Source organism: Hyperoodon ampullatus (genome assembly GCF_949752795.1).
Source record: "Hyperoodon ampullatus genome assembly, chromosome: 1".
Lineage (NCBI taxonomy): Eukaryota > Metazoa > Chordata > Mammalia > Artiodactyla > Ziphiidae > Hyperoodon > Hyperoodon ampullatus.
The window spans coordinates 115,443,210-115,456,038 of record NC_136914.1 but is presented as its reverse complement, the minus strand read 5'-3'; the positions used below and the strand labels follow the sequence as shown (position 1 = coordinate 115,456,038).

The 12,829-nt window shown below is 37.2% G+C and overlaps 1 pseudogene across 1 annotated transcript; it reads right to left on the bottom strand.

The window, feature by feature from the left end:
* Positions 1–2,597: 2,597 nt before the first annotated feature.
* LOC307052893 (WW domain-binding protein 4-like) lies at positions 2,598–3,693 on the bottom strand (annotated as a pseudogene). Its single transcript has one exon. The product of its transcript is annotated as a WW domain-binding protein 4-like (transcript).
* Positions 3,694–12,829: the final 9,136 nt, after the last annotated feature.

Below are 12,829 nucleotides of genomic sequence, written 5' to 3'. Positions count from 1 at the left end.
CCTGTGCTTCAGGTTTGATAGTGTTCAAGCTGTCTCTTTTTCCATTCAGATCCCAGCATAATGCTTCTTTTGCCACTTCTGTCTAATAAAAGTTGTTGAATGACTATTTGCAAACTTTTCTCTCTATGATTTAATACTTTTTTTGGCTAGTATACAACTAAAATTAAATTTAGAAATAAATTATATGCTAAGGGTAAGACTTTGGGGGTTTATTGGATTGGCCTCATTGCACTTAATGCCTGACTATACACTGATGTCACCAACTGTAGCTTGTATGATTATGCTAATAAGATGCTGTGTTTTCATCTTTTTATATATTAGATCTCCAGGTAGATATTATTTGAATAAAGGGTTATTCTACTTCAAAAGATTGAAAAGCAATGCCCTGCAGGATATGCTTCAAATTATTTACCATAGGGTTATAAGGCCCTCTGTGATCTGGGCCCAACTCACCTCTTTGTCCTCATTTCTGTCTAGGTAATGACTCATTTTGTAAACATTCTGACAACTGCTAAGCTTGTAGGCCTACTTCTTCCCTCCTACACAATGTATTGTTTTTGCCTCCTGTTTTCTAATCTGCCTGCAAAGATTTCTCCTTTCCTGTGAGTTGGTTAAGTCCTACTAGCCCTTAAGAGTAACCCTTAGCAATAGTGCCCTCCCCACACACATCCCTTTGGCTGGATTAGGATCCCTTAAAATGTGGCTTCCTTATACCACATGGAAAGAGAGCTTCTTCACAGTGTGTCCTCATTGGCTGTGCTTTTTTTTTTTTTTTTTTTTTTTTTTGTGGTATGCGGGCCTCTTACTGTTGTGGCCTCTCCCGTTGCGGAGCACAGGCTCCGGACATGCAGGCTCAGTGGCCATGGCTAACGGGCCCAGCCGCTCCACGGCAATGTAGGATCTTCCCGGACCAGGGCACAAACCCGTGTCCCCTGCATTGGCAGGCGGACTCTCAACTACTGCTTGGCTGTGCTTTGCATTGGTTTTCCTGTCTGCCTTAATGGAAGGAGAGCTCCTTGAAGGTAGAGAAACACAAAGCTTGGCCCCTAACAGAGATTTTGTGATGTTTTGATTTATAATAAGAAATGTATACGTATTTGGTCTTCATTCCGTTTCTGGCACAAAGCAACTAAATTTTCCTAAGTGGTAAGAGCACTAGGAGCATCTTTTGTTCACATATTTGGTCTTTGGCCCCAGTTCCTGACACAGAGCTCCTAAACCTCTTGTAATTTCCTGGGTGATAGAATTACTTCTAACGAGGTGACTCTGGGTGGGCTCCTGGATGGTCCTGGATGAGGGCTGGTCACCAGAAAGACCAAGCCCTGATTAGAAGCTTGGACTTTCCAGCCCTGCCCCCCATTCTCTTGGAAATGGAGTTACTGATTGATCATGCCTATGTGATGGAGCCACTGTGTTTCTTTTCCTTTGTAAACCTTGGTTTTTGTTTGTTTGTTTGCTGTTTTTGTTCATTTTGGTGCTGTTTTTGTGTGTGTGTGTGTGTGTGTATGTGTACCTGGACGCTTGTAGCATTTCAGTTTTATCTTAGGAATTCAAAATTTCTAACAGGATTTGTGTGTGTGTGTGTGTGTGTGTGTGTGTGTGTGTGTGTGCTCCCAAAATGTTTTCCTCAGCTCTGGAAGTTTGTCATATATAGTTTGCTTGATTATTCATTCCCATTCTTTTTTCTTTCTATATGCTGTTTAATGGTTGTTGGCTTGCCTAGATTTGACAAGCACATATTTTATCTATTCTGTATATATTTTATCTTTTCACTTTCCCATAGTTTTAATACAGTTGATCTTCACAAATTTAGTTTCTAGAAATATACATTTCATTCTTGAATTGCTAATGAGTTATGACATTTCTCAATCATACTTTTTACTTCCAAGAACTCTTCTTGCAGCTACATTGTCTTTCTATCTTTGTAACTTGCTCTTGTTTTTACCACTGCAGTTCTCTTGGATCTGAGAATACTAATTAGATACTTTAAAAATTCTCTCTTATTTTTTCAGTAGCTCTGTTTTCTTTGGTGGATTTTCTCTCATTTTAGAGTATGAAATTATCATTTCTGGCAGCTATTTTCCTCATGTGCCCAGGGTTGTATAACGATTGTTCATATTTTTTAAAAAAGTGAAAGGGTAGCTGCTAGTTTTGGTTGTTGATCCTGGTTCCTCCAGGGTTTCTGTGGCGCAGGGATGATTTCTCCTGCAGGTGGCCACAAATCTCCACTTCCTTAGTGCACTGTCTGTATTTGACTGAAGCCTGACATGGTGGTGATGGCAACAGCTCAGGGAAGAGGATTCAGCACCCAGCTATTCTGCACTCAAACGTTTTATGGAGACCCTGGAGAACTGATTTCTTTTACCCCTAAAAGTTCAGTTAATTGACTATGCACTACTTACTGATTGACTTAATTCCCTAGCTATTTGGGGTTTTTTTCCACATAAAAAAAGATTTATTTTAAATTCACATAAAATACATTTAGAATAAATCTAAACTTTTAGCATTTAAGTACTGTAAAACAAACACAGAGGAACTTTTATGATGTATAGTCTCTATTCTGTCTAAAAAGCCGGTACAAAAAGCTTTTTTTACAGTTATTGATTATCACCTCGTTGCCTTAAATTTCTAGATTTTCCATTTTGAATTCTTCTCTTTTTGAAGACTGGAGCCACTCCATCTGCCACAGCTCCAAGAAAAGTGTCTGTTTTTTCTTTAAAAACCACTTTGGGTTCCCCACCAGCATCAGCCTCTGAAGTTGATACATATTCATTTTCAGTGCTTGGAAGTTCCAAATCTACCTCCTCATGGGACTCAACTTATTTAATTTCTTGCCATTCTCCATATGAGTTTGATTTTTCATGAGCTTTGGGTTTTTCTTCATTTGGACCTGATGAATTCTTACCTTGGGTATTTTTTTCTTTCTGTGTTTCTGCTTCAGTTCCTTTATCACTATTTATATTTTTTTCCTTAAACTTTATTTTTAGCTTTTGTATTTCTGTAGAGACTTCTCCTTTTTTCCCTCCCTTTGTCTGCTTCCTGTTCCCCATCAGAATCACTATGTGAATCTGATGATTTGGACTCCTCTAGGGTGCCAAGTGACTTCTCATTGACTTTACTAGAAAGCAGATCGCCAGAGTGTGGAATGAAATCATCAGGTTTTTCCCATCTGGATTGCCCTGTTTCTGTATTATAATAATAGGTATAACCATCTTTGCTTAAACCTTTTACCCAAACAGTCTTCACTGCCGTCTTTTTTAAGTTTCCTTGAAATCCTTCAGGTTTCCCCCACTGAGATGCTCATGGTAACCCTTAGAGGTTATGCCTTCTACCCATCTGCCCCTTGAAGGGCCCCTTTTCTTGCTGCTGATTTGATGCAGAGGTGGGTGGGATAGTGCTGGTTACTGGTGATATGCTTGGCTCTGAAATTTCTGACTCTAAACCAAGCCTTGTCCCATATTCTTGGTATGCTTTCAGGGCAGCTGCCTCCATTGCAGCATACTCCTTTGATAGCTTTTCTTCTTCCTTTCCCTTACCCAGGCTTTTCTGTTTAATCTCACTGATCCTCTTTGCCACATTTTCCTTATGATTCTTTCCTCTTGCATGAAATTCAATGCTAGGCCTATTGTCCACTCTCCAGCACTTGTAGTAATCACAGAATTTCTTTGGTTGTGACTTCCAGTAGTTTTCCATGACTGGACCAGCCGCTCCATGGGTCACCCCCAGGCCCAGCTGAGACATGCGTTCCCTACTCGGGGCAAGTTGACGCCAGCTCACCGCGAGCTCAGACATCTCCCTGCTTCCCTGGGTAGCTATTTGTAATGAAAAGGTAACTAACTATGTACTGAATTCATATAAATAAAAATTATAAATAGAAATTCTAATAAATAAGAAAACTGTTGTATCTCTTCAGAATCATGATCCATTGAAGTTTTAGTAGTATCTTTGCATAAATAACCTATTCTTTTAATCATTGAAATTTCAAGTTCCTTCTGCTTACATCTTTTTAAGTATCTTAGCTATTCAGCAATTTACAATTTCATTGAATTTGCAGTCTCACAATAGGATATCAAATTAATCTCCACTGACATTTATTTGAAATTCCTTAAAACTACTTAATTGAAGAATTAGAATTTGAAAATTTTTTTTCTACCTGTTCAGGTACGTATTTCTATGTCTCTTCAATCAAGACTCACATGTGATGCACATTTCTTTTTAAAATATCCCTAGGAATTTTATATTTATTTTTTAAGTGATTTTTTTCCATTATACATTGTAACTGGTTAAACATTTCATGTTTCATATAATCATTTGCAGGTGTTCATCTTACACAGTTTTTCCTTAATTCTATTAGACTTTCAGGTAACTTTATTGTACTTTCTCAATTAAATAAGATGTATTTCAAACACAGAATAATATAATAAACATTTGTACCCATCTCTTAAAATGATATTTAGTTATATTTATTTTTGGTATATAAAAAGTTATATAAACGTAACTAAAAAAAGTTAAAACCCCATCCATAGACACTCTCACAGAAGCACTCAGAATAATGTTTGATTAAATGTCTGAGTATCCCATGGCCCAGTCAAGTCAACCTATATATTAACCAACACATGGAATCTATTTTTCCCTGTTTTATGTTTATCATCATATCTCATATAGACATCCACTTAACATCCTCCAGCAGTATGTCATGATTACTATTTGCTAATTGGAAAAAAAATTATAAAATATTACTTCAGAAGAAAATATTAAAGACAAAGTATAAACTTCTACTTCTTGGGTTCTTCTTTTTATGTGGCATTTGCACTTAATTTTAGTGGTAGAAAACCTTATCAGGGACATTCTGGTCCATAATTTAGAGCCTATCAAACGATGTATTTCCTGTGAATAAGCCTCAGCTCACAAGGAAAACTGGGTGCATTTGGATTACAACACAGAAAGTGGATGCAGGCGGGTTTGGATTTGACTCCTGACTCAACGTCCACTTTAGCCAATCATCCTTGGGCCTCGGGGAGACTCAATAAATTTTTTTTTTTGATGGATAAATGAATCGATATAATTTAGCTTTCTATTTTAAATTACGTTGAAAGTGTTGCAAAGATTAAATAAACTTAAATGTGAATATACAGAGACCCTGGCAGACATTAATGGCTCAATAAATGGTAATAATAATTGTTGTTAGGGTGGTGGTAGCTTTTACTACTCTGAAGCTAACTTTGGCCATTTGACCTTAAGTAGTAGACTAGAATATCTGTGTTAACATGAATGCCTGGGGATACTGAAAGCCTTATTCAAGTGAATTTAAAAAGTACACCTGTAATGTATTCCTATCAAGAGGTGTCATACTTGAGCACTTAAGAATTTTTTGTGATAATGTAAAAAGACAAGATAATTGATAGTCTGAAACATTTTCACAACTTGCATACATGCTTTAAAATGAAATAGGGCTGTTTTGGCCCTACGTGTATATATATATTTTTATGAGTTTAAAATTTTATGCTTAAAAGTAATTTAGTTAATATAGCAGTTAGCAGAAAGTATAGTAATAAAAAGAAGAAACTTATTATGGTAGAAAAAATGTATCTAAAATGAGACGATCAGATTGATTGCATTTTCTTAGAAGTAAGACTGGCTTATTTCTTCTGACACTGCTCCAAACCATTATGAATTCAAATTCTACTGGGGCAGTATTTGTTGGATATTTGTCAGAGTGCAAACTGAGAGACTGAAATGGAGAGTAGCCAGACCATACATAAAAATAGAATGCTAATCCACAATCTGCATCAACCAGTCCAGGATTAAGCCAAACCACCTCTGTAGCAATCAACCCAAAATAGAAGTTATCAATAACTGCCAGCTTCCCAAATTTTTGTTTCCACTTCTGATTTACAGCCAACCAAAGAAAGCCACATATGATCCCCTAACCAATCGCTTAGAATGCCCCCCTTCTAAATTAGCCCACCTCCAGCTTCTGCATTGCCAACAACCTTCAATCAAGGCAAACTTGAAACCTTCCATTTCTTTCCACTATAAAGTTTTCTCACTGCTCGACCTGCCTTTTCAGTCTCTGCCAAGCACAAGCGGCGGTGGCTGACTCTCTTGCTATATAGCAAGCTCCGAATAAAGCTTGTATTCATTTGGGTGGGCTTCATTTATTCCCACAGGACAGAAGAAGAAACTTAACTTCCTATAAAGGACTATATAAAATCATTTCATATAAAGAATTCATATAGGGCTTCCCTGGTGGCACAGTGGTTGAGAGTCCGCCTGCTGTTGCAGGGGACACAGGTTTGTGCCTCGGTCTGGGAAGATCCCACATGCCGCAGAGCGGCTGGGCCCGTGAGCTATGGCCGCGGAGCCTGTGCTCCGCAACGGGAGAGGCCACAACCGTGAGAGGCCCGCATACCGCAAAAAAAAAAAAAAAAAAAAAAAAAAAAAAAAGAATTCATATAATCATTCAATATAAAGGACTTCAAACAGTGAATAATAGTAAAGATTTTCATGTGTCATGTTAATTAGTTACTACTATGTGATTTTGTTTACCTTAGTTTTATGATGCCCTCGTTATTTTATTGCTCTCCGTTCAACCACATTATCTTAACTTTGTAATAGCTGGAGTGGCAAGTTTATTAGCTGCTAAATTCTCAACCATTGTTAGCAGTATAAAGTATTATAATAATAATCTCAAAGATAGCTTCTTACTGTAAGGCATGGATTGTGATCATTTTACCTGGAGCAGTTAATGTTTAATGGATACTTTCAACAGCTGGCCTTGTTAAGTTTTTAGAAAGCTTTTGAAGAAAGAATGGACTTAAAAGTATATGACTCCTAGATATCAAAGACCTTCTTAGGCTGTATGCGGGAAGCATATTTAAAATTACTCCTTAACTAATAACATGACTGGTTAACTCACTGTACACGTAAACATTTATAATAACATTGAAATTGTTGTTGTGCTTGAGTATAACACTGGATTAATTTTAAATTGAATGGAAGTTCTAAACAAAGGCAATGAAAATACGAAATCCATGATGGGTATTCCTATGGATTGAATTGTGTCTCCCCCCACCCCCCAAATTCATACGTTGAGGCCCTAACCACCAATGTGATGGCATTTAGAGGTGAGATTTTGGGGAGGTAATTATGTTTAGATGAGGACACGAGGATGGAGCAACCATGATGAGGTTAGTATTCTTAAAAGAAGGTAAAGAGACCAGAGCTCTCTTCACACAGTGAGACCAGCAAGGAAGAGAGCCCGCTCTGGGGAACAGAATTGGCTGACATGTTGACCTTGAACTTCCTAGCTTCCAGAACTGTGAGAAATAAATTCCTGGCTTCTCAGTCTGTGGGTTTTTATTATGGCAGCTTGGGCTGACTAATACATGTTTCAAAAATTTACCAAATTATCCAGATATTTCATATGTTCTGATTTTGACATTCTAATGAATGTTTCAGTTTTCATCCAATAACCTACTTTATTGAATTTTTTATGAATGCCCCTTTTTTTTGCCTTAAGAGCAAACTTCTGCTAAAATTATTCAATTTGATTGGGCTGATTAAATTTAGATATTAAGATTACTGAAAACCATGAATCTTAAAAGATATTATTTGAATTAGGTTCAATATAAAGCATTAACAATCATGATTAGATAATAAGAAATTTCAGCAGAGTAATTGTTTTCTTTAATAATTAAGGCATTTAAGGCAATACTGGTTTTTCATTTATATTTTTGCTTGATTGTATAGGTTTTGGTATGATGTGTTTTTCTTTCTGTACCTTTGTAAATGGTGTGCATTTTCTATTTTGTTCCCAAAGTTATCGTGCACTGTTGTTGCTTAATTTCTAAGTAGGTAAGATTATGTTTGTATGGTTTATGTTATTTCCGATTTCGTGCGTTTTGTGATGAAAACGTAATATATGTTTCTTTCTCTGGAATATACGTCATATATGTGTGTGTATTTAACATTGTTTATCCAATTGCTTGCCCCCTTTTTTATTTATACTAATAAATCTGTTTCTCTATAGTTTTTCTCTTTATCTTGAAAAATGTTTTTAAAGCATTGAACAAGTTGTATTCATTTTTCCTGTAGCTCTTATTTCGTTAATAGTCATCACCTCTATCTTGCCTGTCATAATTACACTCATGTTTCCCTGCTATACTTGGGAACAAGTCCCCAGCTATTCCCTCACAAGGACTGTGTCCCCTGCTCTCCAGCATCATTCTCCACAAGCTGAGCTCCTAAGAACATATTTACTGTCCTTTTCCACCACAATCTGAGACACTCACTTTTTCTTTTCTTTTCTTTCTTTTTTTTTTTTTTTTAGCCGCACCACCATGTGGCTTGCGGGATATTAGTTCCCCTACCAGAGATCAAACCCATGCCCCCTGCTGTGGAAGCATGGAGTCCTAACCACTGGACCGCCAGGGAATTCTCTCTCTTTTTCTTTTGTCTCTCCTTCACTACACCTTATCTCAGAGTTTTACTTAGGACAGTTTAATACTTTTACTCTCAGATTCTTTCCTCTCAATTACAAGAATTACTCTTCAATTTTGACAATTTACATCCATTTGATTTCAAGGATTTCTCCTCAATCCTGAGCATCCTTATGATCATCTTATTGCATTCCTACACAGTGTCTCATCTATTTCGATCATATATATATGAAATAAGAGATTCATCCCACCCTACCCCCATTATTCTTCTTCTCTTAACCTTCCAGTCTCTTGAGGTTTTTCCCAGATGCAATGTTATTGGTTAGATGCAGAACAGGACAGTGTATTTCCTGAAGTCTAGCATATCCACATATATCTTTCTTTCTTTCTACCCACTTCCTCTCATCAGAGGTTAGTATCTCTGCTAGGAATGGAATGACCAAGCTGCAATTCTTACTTCTCAGTATTCTGTAGGTGGTTTATACTGTCCTGTTGCCAGTGTGGCAGATTACTTGCCTGTGGCTGGTCTGATCCTTTTTCCTTTTTTCCTTTTTTAAGTAATGTGTTTCTTCTCTGGAAGCTTTCGAGGGTTTTCACCTTTTGTTTTAAGTTCTGGAATTTCTCCAAGCTTTTTTCAAAATCATTAACTTTACCTGGGTTGTTTAATGAATAATTTTCACCTGCAGGATCAGCTCTTTTTTCAGCTCAAGTTAGCATGTTTTATTTCCTGTCCTTTATCTGTTTCTGTCCTTCCCTCCAGAACTTCTACAATTGACATTTCCTCAGCTCTCTCCTCCCGCCCTCAAGTTTCCAGTATGGTTTTCTGTCTTTATATTTTTGGCTCTGTGCTTTAAGATATTTGTTACACTGTATCATCTAGACCACCAATCCTGATCTCACCTGTAACTGTTCTATTTTTCAACATCTACTGAATATCTTTAGTTTTACATTTCTATAAAGTCTTTTTGAACCATGCTTGAAACTCCCTAAATGCTCAGTGTTATTCATGGCCTGGTCTGTCTCTTCTTGTTTGATTGATTGATTGATTTGGGTGCTTAATCTAAGGTTACTTTTTTTCTCTCTCTCTTAGCTTGCTCATTTGTTGTAGATGTATTACTGAAACCACAATCCTTCTAAGATGGGACTTGAACCTAGCCAAAACTTAGATTGGGACTCGAACCCATGGGCTGGGACTCAAATCCACCCACACCTCAGATTAAGACTTGAACCCATGATCCCTGACTTAGGAGGGAACCCAAATCCACTGTATTTTAATTGAAACCGCTTACCTGGTGTCAGGATTTACTGAAGCTCAGGTTCTGTTGTCTCAGAAAGAATTCAGCATGAGGCAAAGTGATAGGCAAAGAGTAGTTTATTAGCATAGGACACTTGTGAGAGAAACAAGAGGGCAGGCAAGGGAGCGTAGCCCTGAGAACAAAGAAGCCTACATTTTCATAATCCAAGGAAAAGTGGGGAGGGGAGAAGACCACCTTCTTCCTCGTTCTTCAGTAGATGTCAAGGCTTACATCATTAGTTCCTCCTTTGACCCTATACGGTTTAACCGGGACTGTCATGGTGCTATTTAAATCATAAGTATATTTAGCAGAAGGGTGGTACCATATATTAAAATATGGTAATTCATCCCAGGTTTTGGCATAATGTCCCCTTTCACTTAGTGTCTTTCCCCTTTCACATATATTTTTGTCTTGGCTACATGCAGAAATGCTACTCTTCAAGGACCATTGACTCCCTGACTTCATGTAACAATATTCAGACCTCATATCTGTTGTCTTGTGTTTTAACTATCAGGGTTTGTGGCTTGAGTGTGCCTGGTGCGTGGGTGGACCTGATCTTCTTTCAAGGTAGTGTAGCTTGTTGCTAGGTTACTGGATTCTTTTCTTGAGTGGTCATTAACTTCAACAGTCTCCCAAACTCCCTTACAATTCCCTCTCTGCCTTTAATCTCCTAGTGGGATTTCTAAACTATTTAATTATCCTACTCTATCCCTACCAGTACCATGGTTCTTTCCTTGTTTGTTGCCATTCTGATCTTCTGGGGAAACTCCAGAGGAAATAGCCACATTTGTGGAAGAATTAACGGGATTCTATGGGCTGGTAGTTGATCAGCAGCAGGTTATCAATCCCCCATTACAGCACAGAAGGTCCACATTTTCTTCTTTCATCTCTTCTTCCTCTCTTATCTGTAGAAGGGATTGAGACAACCATTTGGCTTCTCAGTTCTTTAGGATTGAGAAGACCAATCTCATATTGGCAGATGGAGTGCACAGAGCTACTTGCACTAGGATATACTATATTAAGAGTCTCTTTTTGGGTATCCCCATTACTGGTTTCCCGGTTCTTACATGGCGCAAATATGAGACAGCCCTGCACCAGTTATTGGTCAAGTACCTCTCATATATTCCAGGTACCAGAAGATACTTGACTCCAAAGAGGTAGATTGATAAGTTGGATCTAACTTGAATCAAATGCTCCAGTGTTTTGGTGGTATATACACTTTTATTTATGTGTCTTTCATTATATGAATGGCCTCTGTTTATTGGTTTCCAGAGGAATCTTATTCATCCTCAGAGAACCAGTTCGTTTTTCTCCTTGCATGAAGACTTTGCCTATCCACAGTGCTTTCTCCTCTGAATATCTCTTGTATTCACCCCCTATTCCTTTACAGTTTGAAGACTTAATTTAGTTTGTGCCTTTAGCAGTGCTTGCCACATAGTAGTAAGTTAATACATATTCACCTAACAAACGAGTCCATGCTAACATAAGTATATTTAATGCACAATCAAATATGGAAAATTAATATGTATCACAACATCTGGTACCATACGATACTCTTCATAAGTAAAAGTATCTGTAGATTATTTTGTAAGAAGCAGATAGTGGCTGATCACTGGGAGTCTTTTCTTTTAGTGCTACTTCTCCTATCAATTTATTTCTATAATTTTACTAAAATACCATTGGCAAAATGTATAGACAAAAGGTGTTGAAACCATCTAAGATCAAATACTGTGTCTTACTCATCTGTTTTATGGCCAGACCCTACTCAGGGTAGGTTTCTGATTGACAGATGTTACTGTGCATAAGAATAACCCAGAGGCCCTGTTAAATGAAGGTTCATTTTCCCCCCTTCTTGAAAGTCTAATTCAGTAGATGTGAGGTGGATCTCAAATACCTGCATCTTTAAAAAGCATCCCAGGTGATTCTGAATTAGGTAGGTCACCCAAAACCAACACTTGGAGACACACTGGTTAAATGCCTCAATGAATATTGGTTGAAATGAATTAATTCATCTAAGGAGTTTCATCATTTCATAATGCATTATTCTTTAAGAGATGATCTAAAGATTTCTTCCCTTAAAAGTGATTTTTTAATATTGAATTTCTCTATTTATGAAAATATAACTGACTGAATGCCCAAGTGAAATATGTCAGGTGACTGATGTTGAGAAATTTTATGGAAAGCTATAAAGGAAAAAGAGCAATATGAAATGTCCAGAACAGACAGATACAGAGTCAGAAAGTAGATTAGTGGTTTCCAGAGGCTGGGAGGAGGGAGAAATGGAGAGTGACTATTTATGAGTGTGGAGTTTTGGGGAATGAAAATGTTCTAAAATTAGATAGTGATGGTGGAACGACTCTGTGAATATACTAAAAACCGCTGAATTGTGCACTTTAAAAGGATGAGTTTTATGGTATGTGAGTTATAATTCACATACTATTTGTATATTCTCAATAAAGCTATTATTACAAAAGAAAATGAGTAACAAAAGAAAATGAGTAAGTCTAGTAAATTATATAAAGATTAAAAAGTAAAATGGAAGAACAAATGAACAACCATGCACTTACGTCTACCTCTTTTTAGTTGTAAAGCTGAGACCTTTGCGGAAGGCATTCTTATAAAGAACTCTTATGGGTCTGAAGGGGATTTTATATTCCAATCTGATTGTGAAGGTTTCTTAACAAACTGTCAGTAGAGCTCAAATATTAAATGAGATTATGCACATTGTGATCAGAAGGAAGAATTGCATTTACCATGTAAATAAGCCAAAAGTGCATTGAGTGCACGTGTGCACACACACACACACACACACACACGTGTCATGTGTTCTCGTGGTCCTGTAGAGAAATATGGAAACAGAAAAATCCCATCCAGTTTATCTGTGTAAAGATAAAAACTGAAGTCAGTTTATTAAAACTTTACTATTTCCTTTTGTTTTATCTGATTTTTATCTAGTCTTTTAAAGGGTAAGAATCTACCTTCCTTTCCTGGTTTGCCCTTAGCATTAACCAAAGATTCAGAATCCCATAACTTCTCTTATATCTTGACAATGAGTGGCAGAAAGAGCAGAAAGGAAGGATGTTTTCAAGCAAG